General features: G+C 40.5%; 3 non-coding genes across 3 annotated transcripts; all 3 read right to left on the reverse strand.

Moving 5' to 3' along the window:
- Window positions 1-1,276: 1,276 nt before the first annotated feature.
- On the reverse strand, window positions 1,277-1,349 carry TRNAR-UCG (transfer RNA arginine (anticodon UCG)). The gene has a single exon. It is a non-coding gene; the product is annotated as a tRNA-Arg (tRNA).
- A 5,400-nt stretch (window positions 1,350-6,749) lies between these two features.
- Window positions 6,750-6,822, reverse strand: TRNAR-UCG (transfer RNA arginine (anticodon UCG)). The gene has a single exon. It is a non-coding gene; the product is annotated as a tRNA-Arg (tRNA).
- Window positions 6,823-14,709: 7,887 nt separating this feature from the next.
- On the reverse strand, window positions 14,710-14,782 carry TRNAR-UCG (transfer RNA arginine (anticodon UCG)). Its single transcript has one exon. It is a non-coding gene; the product is annotated as a tRNA-Arg (tRNA).
- Window positions 14,783-17,922: the final 3,140 nt, after the last annotated feature.

The raw sequence follows: 17,922 nt of genomic DNA on the forward strand, positions 1-17,922 counted from the left end.
TTGTATAAAATGACACGCTGCACATTTGGGTAACCAGCATGACTCTTTTCAGTGAAGAAGTGGAATGGTTCTGTTGCAATATACTATCACCCTGGTAAGCTGCTACGAGGAAGAGTAAACAATATGATTAGGTTTCAGCAAAAATGTATTAGTTCAGGGTGTGCACCTCAGATAGACTTAAACTTACACACCCTGGTCTGTGAGAGTAGTGCCCTATCCATTGCGGCATTGAGGGTAATCTGCAAGACAGAGTTCCAAAATCATCCTTTCATCTCAGTTCATGGCCACATACAGTATTTCTTCAGTCATTCGTTTCACTTTTCTGTCCTTAATTAAACTGACCATTTTAAACCTCCGGCACCCACCACTTCAATCTTACCGTTTTTGTGCTATCATAGGGCCTTGGAACTTTTGGCAAGTGGACAGAAGCAGTCAGAGAACCACATCACAATGCATACTCCTTTGCCTGATACCTTTCACAACAAACTGCTCTTGGAAAAAGACGTTAACCGGTCCTTGCTCTCAGACAGACACAGAAAGCCTATCACCACCTCTACGAACATATTTCAATCAAACCAATATATATCATTCAACAATTATGCCTCTGTATCAATATAACTACAACTCGAGACAGAAAGGAATTTAAAAAACAATCTGCCCATTTGAATAACCAGCAGAGTTTTAAGGACGTACAAATTGGAATGTGACAATTTCAGAGTTCCTCATTCATAAGAAGTCTGTGAGATAGTATCTCAGAAAGATCTCAAGTTTATAGCAAAAATGGTTGTAAGGGTGATTTTTACCACACAATTGCAACTAGGTGCCTCAATCTGCAAGAGACCAGTCCTTGACAGATTACGCAACTGGGGCAACAGCAAAGGCAGCAATTGTGTCAATCCTTTATGATTCTTCTCTAGTACTATACTTTTTCAGAGGGACAATTAGCATTATTCCTGGAGAAAATCATAGAGCTTCTACCCATGCATAGTTTCTGCTTTCTGCACCCACACACTCCCTGCACTGAATCTGCCCACAGTTCTGTTCGGAATGATTGTGCCATGTCATATTGTTGTATACGTATTGCATATCCGTGGCAATTATGAAGAGGTACTTTGGTATGGCAGAAAGACCGAAAAGTAGCAATGCTGAAGGCATAACGTGACTGATTGTGCAGTTTGCATTGGGCTTTCTTAATGAGTGAGAGTGAAAGGAGTATTGTAAGAGTGTGTTTCCAGTTTTTATGTAAAGATAAGTTGGGTGCTGTGAGAAAAAGACTCAACCATGAAGGGACTCGAACCCTCAATCTTCTGATCCGAAGTCAGACGCCTTATCCATTAGGCCACATGGTCACTGACTGCAATATGTTTGGGTGTTTAGGGTTAGGTGGTATGAATGGATGTGGAACATATCACTTACAGGTGCGCAGGACAGGATCCCATACCGTTCTTCATCTTCTTTCCATCAAAGGAGTTTTTTCAAACAATATCTAGATAATTTCCAAAGTTTCATATCTTATGCTGTGCTTTTTTGCCGTTAATCCTCCTTTCTTCTTTTATTGAATACTCTGTTTTATGCTGCAATGGTATTTTTGGATTATTTGAAAAGAGAATGAAACTGCTTTGACAGTAGTTCAGACTTCCCATTTCTTGACTTGCTAATTTGCTCCCTGAATTAGCTTATACAAGTGACATGAAGAGGGCCTTGACCTAAGCACGTACCTGAAAGCCGGTCACCACCTCTAGAAATAAAATTCACAGCAGCTCAAACATTCATTTTGAAAGAGAATATTTCAAGTGAGTCCAAGTTTAATTTCAATAAAGAAAGCTGTATAAAATGACACGCTGCACATTTGGGTAACAAGCATGACTCTTTTCAGTGAAGAAGTGGAATGGTTCTGTGCAATATACTATCACCCTGGCAAGCTGCTTCGAGGAAGAGTAAACAATATGATTAGGTTTCAGCAAAAATGTATTAGTTCAGGGTGTGCACCTCAGATAGACTTAAACTTACACACCCTGGTCTGTGAGAGTAGTGCCCTATCGATTGCGGCATTGAGTGTAATCTGCAAGACAGAGTTCCAAAATCATCCTTTCATCTCAGTTCATGGCCACATACAGTATTTCTGCAGTCATTCGTTTCACTTTTCTGTCTTTAATTAAACTGACCATTTTAAACCTCCGGCACCCACCACTTCATTCTTACCGTTTTTGTGCTTTCATAGGGCCTTGGAACTTTTGGCAAGTGGACAGAAGCAGTCAGAGAACCACATCACAATACATACTCCTTTGCCTGATACCTTTCACAACAAATTGCTCTTGGAAAAAGACGTTAACCGGTCCTTGCTCTCAGACAGACGCAGAAAGCCTATCACCACCTCTACGAACATATTTCAATCAAACCAATATATATCATTCAACAATTATGCCTCTGTATCAATATAACTACAACTCGAGACAGAAAGGAATTTAAAAAACAACCTGCCCATTTGAATAACCAGCAGAGTTTTAAGGACGTACAAATTGGAATGTGACAATTTCAGAGTTCCTTATTCATAAGAAGTCTGTGAGATAGTATCTCAGAAAGATCTCAAGTTTATAGCAAAAATGGTTGTAAGGGTGATTTATACCACACAATTGCAACTAGGTGCCTCAATCTGCAAGAGACCAGTCCTTGACAGATTACACAATTGGGGCAACAGCAAAGGCAGCAATTGTGTCAATCCTTTATGATTCTTCTCCAGTACTATATTTTTTCTGAGGGACAATTTGCATTATTCCGGGAGAAAATCATAGAGTTTCTACGCATGCATAGTTTCTGCTTTCTGCACGCACACACTCCCTGCACTGAATCTACCCACAGTTCTGTTAAGAATGATTGTGCCATGTCATATTGTTGTATACGTATTGCATATCCGTGGCATTTATGAAGAGGTACTTTGGTATGGCAGAAAGACAGAAAAGTAGCAATGCTGAAGGCATAACGTGACTGATTGTGCAGTTTGCATTGGGCTTTCTTAATGAGTGAGAGTGAAAGGAGTATTGTAAGAGTGTATTTCCAGTTGGTATGTAAAGATAAGTTGGGAACTGTGAGAAAAAGACTCAACCATGAAGGGACTCGAACCCTCAATCTTCTGATCTGAAGTCAGACGCCTTATCCATTAGGCCACATGGTCACTGACTGCAATATGTTTGGGTGTTTAGGGTTAGGGGGTATGAATGGATGTGGAACATATCAATTACAGGTGCGCAGGACAGGATCCCATACCGTTCTTCATCTTCTTTCCATCAAAGGAGTTTTTTCAAACAATATCTAGATAATTTCTAAAGTTTCATATCTTATGATGTGCTTTTTTGCCGTTAATCCTCCTTCTTCTTTTATTGAATACTCTGTTTTATGCTGCAATGGTATTTTTGGATTATTTGAAAAGAGAATGAAACTGCTTTAACAGTAGTTCAGACTTCCCATTTCTTGACTTGCTAATTTGCTCCCTGAATTAGCTTATACAAGTGACATGAACAGGGCCTTGACCTAAGCACATACCTGAAAGGCTGTCACCACCTCTAGAAATAAAATTCACAGCAGCTCAAAAGATTCATTTTGAAAGAGAATATTTCAAGTGAGTCCAAGTTTAATTTCAATAAAGAAAGCTGTATAAAATGACACGCTGCACATTTGGGTAACCAACATGACACTTTTCAGTGAAGAAGTGGAATGGTTCTGTTGCAATATACTATCACCCTGGCAAGCTGCTACGAGGAAGAGTAAACAATATGATTAGGTTTCAGCAAAAATGTATTAGTTCAGGGTGTGCACCTCAGATAGACTTAAACTTACACACCCTGGTCTGTGAGAGTAGTGCCCTATCCATTGCGGCATTGAGGGTAATCTGCAAGACAGAGTTCCAAAATCATCCTTTCATCTCAGTTCATGGCCACATACAGTATTTCTGCAGTCATTCGTTTCACTTTTCTGTCTTTAATTAAACTGACCATTTTAAACCTCCGGCACCCACCACTTCAATCTTACCGTTTTTGTGCTATCATAGGGCCTTGGAACTTTTGGCAAGTGGACAGAAGCAGTCAGAGAACCACATCACAATACATACTCCTTTGCCTGATACCTTTCACAACAAACTGCTCTTGGAAAAAGACGTTAACCGGTCCTTGCTCTCAGACAGACACAGAAAGCCTATCACCACCTCTACGAACATATTTCAATCAAACCAATATATATCATTCAACAATTATTCCTCTGTATCAATATAACTACAACTCGAGACAGAAAGGAATTTAAAAAACAATCTGCCCATTTGAATAACCAGCAGAGTTTTAAGGACGTACAGATTGGAATGTGACAATTTCAGAGTTCCTCATTCATAAGAAGTCTGTGAGATAGTATCTCAGAAAGATCTCAAGTTTATAGCAAAAATGGTTGTAAGGGTGATCTTTACCACACAATTGCAACTAGGTGCCTCAATCTGCAAGAGACCAGTCCTTGACAGATTACACAACTGGGGCAACAGCAAAAGCAGCAATTGTGTCAATCCTTTATGATTCTTTTCTAGTACTATACTTTTTCTGAGGGACAATTTGCATTATTCCTGGAGAAAATCATAGAGCTTCTACCCATGCATAGTTTCTGCTTTCTGCACGCACACACTCCCTGCACTGAATCTACCCACAGTTCTGTTCGGAATGATTGTGCCATGTCATATTGTTGTGTACGTATTGCATATCCGTGGCATTTATGAAGAGGTACTTTGGTATGGCAGAAAGACAGAAAAGTAGCAATGCTGAAGGCATAACGTGACTGATTGTGCAGTTTGCATTGGGCTTTCTTAATGAGTGAGAGTGAAAGGAGTATTGTAAGAGTTTGTTTCCAGTTTGTATGTAAAGATAAGTTGGGTGCTGTGAGAAAAAGACTCAACCATGAACAGACTCGAACCCTCAATCTTCTGATCTGAAGTCAGACGCCTTATCCATTAGGCCACATGGTCTCTGACTGCAATATCTTTGGGTGTTTAGGGTTAGGTGGTATGAATGGATGTGGAACATATCAATTACAGTTGCGCAGGACAGGATCCCATACCGTTCTTGATCTTCTTTCCATCAAAGGAGTTTTTTCAAACAATATCTAGATAATTTCCAAAGTTTCATATCTTATGCTGTGCTTTTTTTGCCATTAATCCTCCTTTCTTCTTTTATTGAATACTCTGTTTTATGCTGCAATGGTATTTTTGGATTATTTGAAAAGAGAATGAAACTGCTTTGACAGTAGTTCAGACTTCCCATTTCTTGACTTGCTAATTTGCTCCCTGAATTAGCTTATACAAGTGACATGAACAGGGCCTTGACCTAAGCACGTACCTGAAAGCATGTCACCACCTCTAGAAATAAAATTCACAGCAGCTCAAAACATTCATTTTGAAAGAGAATATTTCAAGTGAGTCCAAGTTTAATTTCAATAAAGAAAGCTGTATAAAATGACACGCTGCACATTTGGGTAACCAGCATGACAGTTTTCAGTGAAGAAGTGGAATGGTTCTGTTGCAATATACTATCACCCTGGCAAGCTGCTACGAGGAAGAGTAAACAATATGATTAGGTTTCAGCAAAAATGTATTAGTTCAGGGTGTGCACCTCAGATAGACTTAAACTTACACACCCTGGTCTGTGAGAGTAGTGCCCTATCCATTGCGGCATTGAGGGTAATCTGCAAGACAGAGTTCCAAAATCATCCTTTCATCTCAGTTCATGGCCACATACAGTATTTCTGCAGTCATTCGTTTCACTTTTCTGTCTTTAATTAAACTGACCATTTTAAACCTCCGGCACCCACCACTTCAATCTTACCGTTTTTGTGCTATCATAGGGCCTTGGAACTTTTGGCAAGTGGACAGAAGCAGTCAGAGAACCACATCACAATACATACTCCTTTGCCTGATACCTTTCACAACAAAGTGCTCTTGGAAAAAGACGTTAACCGGTCCTTGCTCTCAGACAGACACAGAAAGCCTATCACCACCTCTACGAACATATTTCAATCAAACCAATATATATCATTCAACAATTATGCCTCTGTATCAATATAACTACAACTCGAGACAGAAAGGAATTTAAAAAACAATCTGCCCATTTGAATAACCAGCAGAGTTTTAAGGACGTACAAATTGGAATGTGACAATTTCAGAGTTCCTCATTCATAAGAAGTCTGTGAGATAGTATCTCAGAAAGATCTCAAGTTTATAGCAAAAATGGTTGTAAGGGTGATTTTTACCACACAATTGCAACTAGGTGCCTCAATCTGCAAGAGACCAGTCCTTGACAGATTACACAATTGGGGCAACAGCAAAGGCAGCAATTGTGTCAATCCTTTATGATTCTTCTCCAGTACTATATTTTTTCTGAGGGACAATTTGCATTATTCCTGGAGAAAATCATAGAGTTTCTACGCATGCATAGTTTCTGCTTTCTGCACGCACACACTCCCTGCACTGAATCTACCCACAGTTCTGTTAAGAATGATTGTGCCATGTCATATTGTTGTATACGTATTGCATATCCGTGGCATTTATGAAGAGGTACTTTGGTATGGCAGAAAGACAGAAAAGTAGCAATGCTGAAGGCATAACGTGACTGATTGTGCAGTTTGCATTGGCCTTTCTTAATGAGTGAGAGTGAAAGGAGTATTGTAAGAGTGTATTTCCAGTTGGTATGTAGAGATAAGTTGGGTGCTGTGAGAAAAAGACTCAACCATGAAGGGACTCAAACCCTCAATCTTCTGATCCGAAGTCAGACGCCTTATCCATTAGGCCACATGGTCACTGACTGCAATATGTTTGGGTGTTTAGGGTTAGGTGGTATGAATGGATGTGGAACATATCAATTACAGGTGCGCAGGACAGGATCCCATACCGTTCTTCATCTTCTTTCCATCAAAGGAGTTTTTTCAAACAATATCTAGATAATTTCCAAAGTTTCATATCTTATGCTGTGCTTTTTTGCCGTTAATCCTCCTTTCTTCTTTTATTTAATACTCTGTTTTATGCTGCAATGGTATTCTTGGATTATTTGAAAAGAGAATGAAACTGCTTTGACAGTAGTTCAGACTTCCCATTTCTTGACTTGCTAATTTGCTCCCTGAATTAGCTTATTCAAGTGACATGAACAGGGCCTTGACCTAAGCACGTACCTGAAAGCCTGTCACCACCTGTAGAAATAAAATTCACAGCAGCTCAAAACATTCATTTTGAAAGAGAATATTTCAAGTGAGTCCAAGTTTAATTTCAATAAAGAAAGCTGTATAAAATGACACGCTGCACATTTGGGTAACCAGCATGACTCTTTTCAGTGAAGAAGTGGAATGGTTCTGTTGCAATATACTATCACCCTGGCAAGCTGCTACGAGGAAGAGTAAACAATATGATTAGGTTTCAACAAAAATGTATTAGTTCAGGGTGTGCACCTCAGATAGACTTAAAGTTACACACCCTGGTCTGTGAGAGTAGTGCCCTATCCATTGCGGCATTGAGGGTAATCTGCAAGACAGAGTTCCAAAATCATCCTTTCATCTCAGTTCATGGCCACATACAGTATTTCTGCAGTCATTCGTTTCACTTTTCTGTCTTTAATTAAACTGACCATTTTAAACCTCCGGCACCCACCACTTCAATCTTACCGTTTTTGTGCTATCATAGGGCCTTGGAACTTTTGGCAAGTGGACAGAAGCAGTCAGAGAACCACATCACAATACATACTCCTTTGCCTGATACCTTTCACAACAAACTGCTCTTGGAAAAAGACATTAACCGGTCCTTGCTCTCAGACAGACACAGAAAGCCTATCACCACCTCTACGAACATATTTCAATCAAACCAATATATATCATTCAACAATTATTCCTCTGTATCAATATAACTACAACTCGAGACAGAAAGGAATTTAAAAAACAATCTGCCCATTTGAATAACCAGCAGAGTTTTAAGGACGTACAGATTGGAATGTGACAATTTCAGAGTTCCTCATTCATAAGAAGTCTGTGAGATAGTATCTCAGAAAGATCTCAAGTTTATAGCAAAAATGGTTGTAAGGGTGATCTTTACCACACAATTGCAACTAGGTGCCTCAATCTGCAAGAGACCAGTCCTTGACAGATTACACAACTGGGGCAACAGCAAAAGCAGCAATTGTGTCAATCCTTTATGATTCTTTTCTAGTACTATACTTTTTCTGAGGGACAATTTGCATTATTCCTGGAGAAAATCATAGAGCTTCTACCCATGCATAGTTTCTGCTTTCTGCACGCACACACTCCCTGCACTGAATCTACCCACAGTTCTGTTCGGAATGATTGTGCCATGTCATATTGTTGTGTACGTATTGCATATCCGTGGCATTTATGAAGAGGTACTTTGGTATGGCAGAAAGACAGAAAAGTAGCAATGCTGAAGGCATAACGTGACTGATTGTGCAGTTTGCATTGGGCTTTCTTAATGAGTGAGAGTGAAAGGAGTATTGTAAGAGTTTGTATGTAAAGATATGTTGGGTGCTGTGAGAAAAAGACTCAACCATAAACTGACTCAAACCCTCAATCTTCTGATCTGAAGTCAGACGCCTTATCCATTAGGCCACATGGTCTCTGACTGCAATATCTTTGGGTGTTTAGGGTTAGGTGGTATGAATGGATGTGGAACATATCAATTACAGTTGCGCAGGACAGGATCCCATACCGTTCTTGATCTTCTTTCCATCAAAGGAGTTTTTTCAAACAATATCTAGATAATTTCCAAAGTTTCATATCTTATGCTGTGCTTTTTTTGCCATTAATCCTCCTTTCTTCTTTTATTGAATACTCTGTTTTATGCTGCAATGGTATTTTTGGATTATTTGAAAAGAGAATGAAACTGCTTTGACAGTAGTTCAGACTTCCCATTTCTTGACTTGCTAATTTGCTCCCTGAATTAGCTTATACAAGTGACATGAACAGGGCCTTGACCTAAGCACGTACCTGAAAGCATGTCACCACCTCTAGAAATAAAATTCACAGCAGCTCAAAACATTCATTTTGAAAGAGAATATTTCAAGTGAGTCCAAGTTTAATTTCAATAAAGAAAGCTGTATAAAATGACACGCTGCACATTTGGGTAACCAGCATGACAGTTTTCAGTGAAGAAGTGGAATGGTTCTGTTGCAATATACTATCACCCTGGCAAGCTGCTACGAGGAAGAGTAAACAATATGATTAGGTTTCAGCAAAAATGTATTAGTTCAGGGTGTGCACCTCAGATAGACTTAAACTTACACACCCTGGTCTGTGAGAGTAGTGCCCTATCCATTGCGGCATTGAGGGTAATCTGCAAGACAGAGTTCCAAAATCATCCTTTCATCTCAGTTCATGGCCACATACAGTATTTCTGCAGTCATTCGTTTCACTTTTCTGTCTTTAATTAAACTGACCATTTTAAACCTCCGGCACCCACCACTTCAATCTTACAGTTTTTGTGCTATCATAGGGCCTTGGAACTTTTGGCAAGTGGACAGAAGCAGTCAGAGAACCACATCACAATACATACTCCTTTGCCTGATACCTTTCACAACAAAGTGCTCTTGGAAAAAGACGTTAACCGGTCCTTGCTCTCAGACAGACACAGAAAGCCTATCACCACCTCTACGAACATATTTCAATCAAACCAATATATATCATTCAACAATTATGCCTCTGTATCAATATAACTACAACTCGAGACAGAAAGGAATTTAAAAAACAATCTGCCCATTTGAATAACCAGCAGAGTTTTAAGGATGTACAAAGTGGAATGTGACAATTTCAGAGTTCCTCATTCATAAGAAGTCTGCGAGATAGTATCTCTGAAAGATCTCAAGTTTATAGCAAAAATGGTTGTAAGGGTGATCTTTACCACACAATTGCAACTAGGTGCCTCAATCTGCAAGAGACCACTCCTTGACAGATTACACAACTGGGTCAACAGCAAAGGCAGCAATTGTGTCAATCCTATATGATTCTTTTCTAGTACTATACTTTTTCTGAGGGACAATTTGCATTATTCCTGGAGAAAATCATAGAGCTTCTACCCATGCATAGTTTCTGCTTTCTGCACGCACACACTCCCTGCACTGAATCTACCCACAGTTCTGTTCAGAATGATTGTGCCATGTCATATTGTTGTGTACGTATTGCATATCCGTGGCATTTATGAAGAGGTACTTTGGTATGGCAGAAAGACAGAAAAGTAGCAATGCTGAAGGCATAACGTGACTGGCTGTGCAGTTTGCATTGGGCTTTCTTAATGAGTGAGAGTGAAAGGAGTATTGTAAGAGTGTGTTTCCAGTTTGTATGTAAAGATAAGTTGGGTGCTGTGAGAAAAAGACTCAACCATGAAGGGACTCGAACCCTCAATCTTCTGATCCAAAGTTAGACGCCTGATCCATTAGGCCACATGGTCACTGACTGCAATATGTTTGGGTGTTTAGGGTTAGGTGGTATGAATGGATGTGGAACATATCAATTACAGGTGCACAGGACAGGATCCCATACCGTTCTTCATCTTCTTTCCATCAAAGGAGTTTTTTCAAACAATATCTAGATAATTTCCAAAGTTTCATATTGTGAGAAAACAGGGCTGATTGCAGAGGCCCCATAACTTTTTGCCTCCATTTTCCTCTTTTTGCTGGTGTTTTCCTGACTTTGATGGTGCCCTGGGTACTGCTAACCAGTCCCAGGGCCTGTGCTCTGTGTAAAATGGATATGCAAATTAGGCTAATTATAATTGGCTAAGTTAACCTACCTATAAGTCCCTAGTATATGGTAGGGCATGTAGGTTTAGGGACCACAGCATAGGTGGTGCACACCTAGGTGCACTGCTGAGGTGCCCAGTGTCATTTTAAAAGCAAGCCTGCCTTGCTGGCTGCTTTTAAATTAAAGTTATATGCAAATTCGACTTTGGAATTAAAGGTACTTCCAAAGTCTTAAACTACCTTATTTTTACATATAAGTCACCCCTAAGGTGTGCCCTATGTGCCCCTAGGGCTGGGTGCCATGTAACTATAAGCAGGGACTTTATAAAAATAGATTTATAAGCCCTGGTGAGGTAAAAACAGCCAAATTCGTTTTTCCCTCATTGAAGTAAATGGCCTTCATAGGCTAGAATGGGCAGACTTTATTTTACATTTTAAAGTCTCCTTAAATGTTACATACCAAGAATTTGGTATCAAATTAATTGTTGTACTAAATCCCACAACTTCCAGTTGTTGGATTTAATATAACTTGTTCAGGTAAAAAGTTTAGACTTTACCTAAAAAGTTGCCAATTTCAGCTCTGCATTGTTTTTGCTGCTGTGCTCTGATTGGCCAGCCTGCAGCAGCTTCTGCCAGGCTGCCTTGATGAGGTGTGAAGTGGCCAGGCTTCACACAAAGGAATGTGCTTGGGGGAGAGAATCTCCCCTCAGCAGATGGTGAGGCAGGAAGGGGGAGGGCTGCCAAACTGGTCTTCAAAGGCAGAGAAGGACATTTGCAGCACCCAGCAACACCCCCACATCCTGCAACCCCAGACAATTAGGTGCCCCCTTGATTAGATTAGGAGAGGGCAGGAGAGGGGTGTGTTTATGATTTTTAGCCACACCAGTGGGTGGGCTCAGCCAGATGTAACCTCCAAAAATCAGATTCATCCATGTTGGATTTTTAGAGACTGTTGCCTTCTGGGATGGATTTTTGCCACACTTCCCAGGAAGTGGTCATCACAGGGGGACGACCCTGTCCCTGATTGGAGAACCAGGGCCCCCCTGCTTTTCACCCAGGAGCAAGGATAAAACTGGCAGACCTGCACCCACACCTCAGACCCCCTCCAGAATTCAACAAGAAAGGAACTAAAGAAGAAGAAGGACTGCCCTGCTGGACCCCTGGCCTGCACCTGGAACCTGCACTCAGAAGGACTGCACCAGCTGCACACTTGGGCTTCACCACAAGAAGGACTTTGCCTGGCTTCAACTGGTTCAAGGAGGGACTCCCTGTTTGCTACAGGTGAAAAATTGCTAAACCAGAGTCCCCTGCACCAACTCCTGAAGAAAGCGACCAGCTGACCACTGTCCAGTGGCCAAAAAGGAGTTTGCGCCAGGTGCATTCTGGGAGTTGAAGTCTGCACCCCCCAAGGACCATCACAGAACTTCTGGACCCTTGGGGTGAGCTGTGGACCCCAAAAGAACCTTAAAAGAACATCTGGGTGAAGCCCCAGAAGTTTGGAAAAGATTTGAGAATTTTTGGAAAAAAGCTCCAGAGAGGGACCGACCCGCCGCGGAAATTCTAGCCGGCTTGCCTCAACCGCGACCCGGCCTGACTTCGTGGTTCGTCCCGGTAAAGAAAAACATCCCAAAAAGAGACTAAGTCCGAACGTAAAAAGTTGACCGGGACCTCCCAGCCATCGTATCCGAGAAGGGCTCCATGGACGTCGGATCAAGATCCAGGTTTACCCCGGTCGAAGGATTTTCATCTCGAAAAAACGACTAAGTCCAAAGGTAAAAGTCTCCACCGAGGAAACCCACATCGCGTATCCGGACAAGGGCTCCAGGAGGTCGGATTCAACTGGCAGGTTCGTCCCGGTGAAGAAAAACTTCAAAATAAAGACTAAGTCAGAAGGTAACTTTTTGACCGAGGCCTCCCGCGACCTGTAGCCGAGCAGGGCTCCATCGCGGTCGGCCTGAAAGTTTGACTTTGCCCCGGTCCTGGTGCAACCAGATGACCCGATTGGCGCTTTTTGTTTCTAAGCGCTAGAAAAGTAATAATTCTTTAAAAATTCATATCTCCGGTTCCCCTGAACCGATTTTAATCGTTTTTGTGTCATTTTAAAGATAAAAATATAAGCTATTTTTATAAATTGGTTTTGGATTTTTAAACTGTTTCCTGTGTTTTATTTAATTACTGTTTTGTGATATTTGAATGCTTTACACTTTGTCTCCTAAGTTAAGCCTTGACGCTCGTTGCCAAGCTACCAAGGGTTGAGCTGGGATTAATTTACTGAGACCTAACTGTACCTATGTGGAGGTTAGTGGCTTGTTGCTAGGTGTAGGTACCTACCTGCCCTACCAATAACCCATTTTCCAACACATATCTTATGCTGTGCTTTTTTGCCGTTAATCCTCCTTTCTTCTTTTACTGAATACTCTGTTTTATGCTGCTATGGTATTTTTGGATTATTTGAAAAGAGAATGAAACTGCTTTGACAGTAGTTCAGACTTCCCATTTCTTGACTTGCTAATTTGCTCCCTGAATTAGCTTATACAAGTGACATGAACAGGGCCTTGACCTAAGCACGTACCTGAAAGCCTGTCACCACCTCTAGAAATAAAATTCACAGCAGCTCAAAACATTCATTTTGAAAGAGAATATTTCAAGTGAGTCCAAGTTTAATTTCAATAAAGCAAGTTGTATAAAATGACACGCTGCACATTTGGGTAACCAGCATGACTCTTTTCAGTGAAGAAGTGGAATGGTTCTGTTGCAATATACTATCACCCTGGTAAGCTGCTACGAGGAAGAGTAAACAATATGATTAGGTTTCAGCAAAAATGTATTAGTTCAGGGTGTGCACCTCAGATAGACTTAAACTTACACACCCTGGTCTGTGAGAGTAGTGCCCTATCCATTGCGGCATTGAGGGTAATCTGCAAGACAGAGTTCCAAAATCATCCTTTCATCTCAGTTCATGGCCACATACAGTATTTCTTCAGTCATTCGTTTCACTTTTCTGTCCTTAATTAAACTGACCATTTTAAACCTCCGGCACCCACCACTTCAATCTTACCGTTTTTGTGCTATCATAGGGCCTTGGAACTTTTGGCAAGTGGACAGAAGCAGTCAGAGAACCACATCACAATGCATACTCCTTTGCCTGATACCTTTCACAACAAACTGCTCTTGGAAAAAGACGTTAACCGGTCCTTGCTCTCAGACAGACACAGAAAGCCTATCACCACCTCTACGAACATATTTCAATCAAACCAATATGTATCATTCAACAATTATGCCTCTGTATCAATATAACTACAACTCGAGACAGAAAGGAATTTAAAAAACAATCTGCCCATTTGAATAACCAGCAGAGTTTTAAGGACGTACAAATTGGAATGTGACAATTTCAGAGTTCCTCATTCATAAGAAGTCTGTGAGATAGTATCTCAGAAAGATCTCAAGTTTATAGCAAAAATGGTTGTAAGGGTGATTTTTACCACACAATTGCAACTAGGTGCCTCAATCTGCAAGAGACCAGTCCTTGACAGATTACGCATCTGGGGCAACAGCAAAGGCAGCAATTGTGTCAATCCTTTATGATTCTTCTCTAGTACTATACTTTTTCAGAGGGACAATTAGCATTATTCCTGGAGAAAATCATAGAGCTTCTACCCATGCATAGTTTCTGCTTTCTGCACCCACACACTCCCTGCACTGAATCTGCCCACAGTTCTGTTCGGAATGATTGTGCCATGTCATATTGTTGTATACGTATTGCATATCCGTGGCAATTATGAAGAGGTACTTTGGTATGGCAGAAAGACCGAAAAGTAGCAATGCTGAAGGCATAACGTGACTGATTGTGCAGTTTGCATTGGGCTTTCTTAATGAGTGAGAGTGAAAGGAGTATTGTAAGAGTGTGTTTCCAGTTTTTATGTAAAGATAAGTTGGGTGCTGTGAGAAAAAGACTCAACCATGAAGGGACTCGAACCCTCAATCTTCTGATCCGAAGTCAGACGCCTTATCCATTAGGCCACATGGTCACTGACTGCAATATGTTTGGGTGTTTAGGGTTAGGTGGTATGAATGGATGTGGAACATATCACTTACAGGTGCGCAGGACAGGATCCCATACCGTTCTTCATCTTCTTTCCATCAAAGGAGTTTTTTCAAACAATATCTAGATAATTTCCAAAGTTTCATATCTTATGCTGTGCTTTTTTGCCGTTAATCCTCCTTTCTTCTTTTATTGAATACTCTGTTTTATGCTGCAATGGTATTTTTGGATTATTTGAAAAGAGAATGAAACTGCTTTGACAGTAGTTCAGACTTCCCATTTCTTGACTTGCTAATTTGCTCCCTGAATTAGCTTATACAAGTGACATGAAGAGGGCCTTGACCTAAGCACGTACCTGAAAGCCGGTCACCACCTCTAGAAATAAAATTCACAGCAGCTCAAACATTCATTTTGAAAGAGAATATTTCAAGTGAGTCCAAGTTTAATTTCAATAAAGAAAGCTGTATAAAATGACACGCTGCACATTTGGGTAACAAGCATGACTCTTTTCAGTGAAGAAGTGGAATGGTTCTGTGCAATATACTATCACCCTGGCAAGCTGCTTCGAGGAAGAGTAAACAATATGATTAGGTTTCAGCAAAAATGTATTAGTTCAGGGTGTGCACCTCAGATAGACTTAAACTTACACACCCTGGTCTGTGAGAGTAGTGCCCTATCCATTGCGGCATTGAGTGTAATCTGCAAGACAGAGTTCCAAAATCATCCTTTCATCTCAGTTCATGGCCACATACAGTATTTCTGCAGTCATTCGTTTCACTTTTCTGTCTTTAATTAAACTGACCATTTTAAACCTCCGGCACCCACCACTTCATTCTTACCGTTTTTGTGCTTTCATAGGGCCTTGGAACTTTTGGCAAGTGGACAGAAGCAGTCAGAGAACCACATCACAATACATACTCCTTTGCCTGATACCTTTCACAACAAATTGCTCTTGGAAAAAGACGTTAACCGGTCCTTGCTCTCAGACAGACGCAGAAAGCCTATCACCACCTCTACGAACATATTTCAATCAAACCAATATATATCATTCAACAATTATGCCTCTGTATCAATATAACTACAACTCGAGACAGAAAGGAATTTAAAAAACAACCTGCCCATTTGAATAACCAGCAGAGTTTTAAGGACGTACAAATTGGAATGTGACAATTTCAGAGTTCCTTATTCATAAGAAGTCTGTGAGATAGTATCTCAGAAAGATCTCAAGTTTATAGCAAAAATGGTTGTAAGGGTGATTTATACCACACAATTGCAACTAGGTGCCTCAATCTGCAAGAGACCAGTCCTTGACAGATTACACAATTGGGGCAACAGCAAAGGCAGCAATTGTGTCAATCCTTTATGATTCTTCTCCAGTACTATATTTTTTCTGAGGGACAATTTGCATTATTCCGGGAGAAAATCATAGAGTTTCTACGCATGCATAGTTTCTGCTTTCTGCACGCACACACTCCCTGCACTGAATCTACCCACAGTTCTGTTAAGAATGATTGTGCCATGTCATATTGTTGTATACGTATTGCATATCCGTGGCATTTATGAAGAGGTACTTTGGTATGGCAGAAAGACAGAAAAGTAGCAATGCTGAAGGCATAACGTGACTGATTGTGCAGTTTGCATTGGGCTTTCTTAATGAGTGAGAGTGAAAGGAGTATTGTAAGAGTGTATTTCCAGTTGGTATGTAAAGATAAGTTGGGAACTGTGAGAAAAAGACTCAACCATGAAGGGACTCGAACCCTCAATCTTCTGATCTGAAGTCAGACGCCTTATCCATTAGGCCACATGGTCACTGACTGCAATATGTTTGGGTGTTTAGGGTTAGGGGGTATGAATGGATGTGGAACATATCAATTACAGGTGCGCAGGACAGGATCCCATACCGTTCTTCATCTTCTTTCCATCAAAGGAGTTTTTTCAAACAATATCTAGATAATTTCTAAAGTTTCATATCTTATGATGTGCTTTTTTGCCGTTAATCCTCCTTCTTCTTTTATTGAATACTCTGTTTTATGCTGCAATGGTATTTTTGGATTATTTGAAAAGAGAATGAAACTGCTTTAACAGTAGTTCAGACTTCCCATTTCTTGACTTGCTAATTTGCTCCCTGAATTAGCTTATACAAGTGACATGAACAGGGCCTTGACCTAAGCACATACCTGAAAGGCTGTCACCACCTCTAGAAATAAAATTCACAGCAGCTCAAAAGATTCATTTTGAAAGAGAATATTTCAAGTGAGTCCAAGTTTAATTTCAATAAAGAAAGCTGTATAAAATGACACGCTGCACATTTGGGTAACCAACATGACACTTTTCAGTGAAGAAGTGGAATGGTTCTGTTGCAATATACTATAACCCTGGCAAGCTGCTACGAGGAAGAGTAAACAATATGATTAGGTTTCAGCAAAAATGTATTAGTTCAGGGTGTGCACCTCAGATAGACTTAAACTTACACACCCTGGTCTGTGAGAGTAGTGCCCTATCCATTGCGGCATTGAGGGTAATCTGCAAGACAGAGTTCCAAAATCATCCTTTCATCTCAGTTCATGGCCACATACAGTATTTCTGCAGTCATTCGTTTCACTTTTCTGTCTTTAATTAAACTGACCATTTTAAACCTCCGGCACCCACCACTTCAATCTTACCGTTTTTGTGCTATCATAGGGCCTTGGAACTTTTGGCAAGTGGACAGAAGCAGTCAGAGAACCACATCACAATACATACTCCTTTGCCTGATATCTTTCACAACAAACTGCTCTTGGAAAAAGACGTTAACCGGTCCTTGCTCTCAGACAGACACAGAAAGCCTATCACCACCTCTACGAACATATTTCAATCAAACCAATATATATCATTCAACAATTATTCCTCTGTATCAATATAACTACAACTCGAGACAGAAAGGAATTTAAAAAACAATCTGCCCATTTGAATAACCAGCAGAGTTTTAAGGACGTACAGATTGGAATGTGACAATTTCAGAGTTCCTCATTCATAAGAAGTCTGTGAGATAGTATCTCAGAAAGATCTCAAGTTTATAGCAAAAATGGTTGTAAGGGTGATCTTTACCACACAATTGCAACTAGGTGCCTCAATCTGCAAGAGACC

Source organism: Pleurodeles waltl, chromosome 4_1 (genome assembly GCF_031143425.1).
Source record: "Pleurodeles waltl isolate 20211129_DDA chromosome 4_1, aPleWal1.hap1.20221129, whole genome shotgun sequence".
NCBI classification, from domain to species: Eukaryota; Metazoa; Chordata; class Amphibia; order Caudata; family Salamandridae; genus Pleurodeles; species Pleurodeles waltl.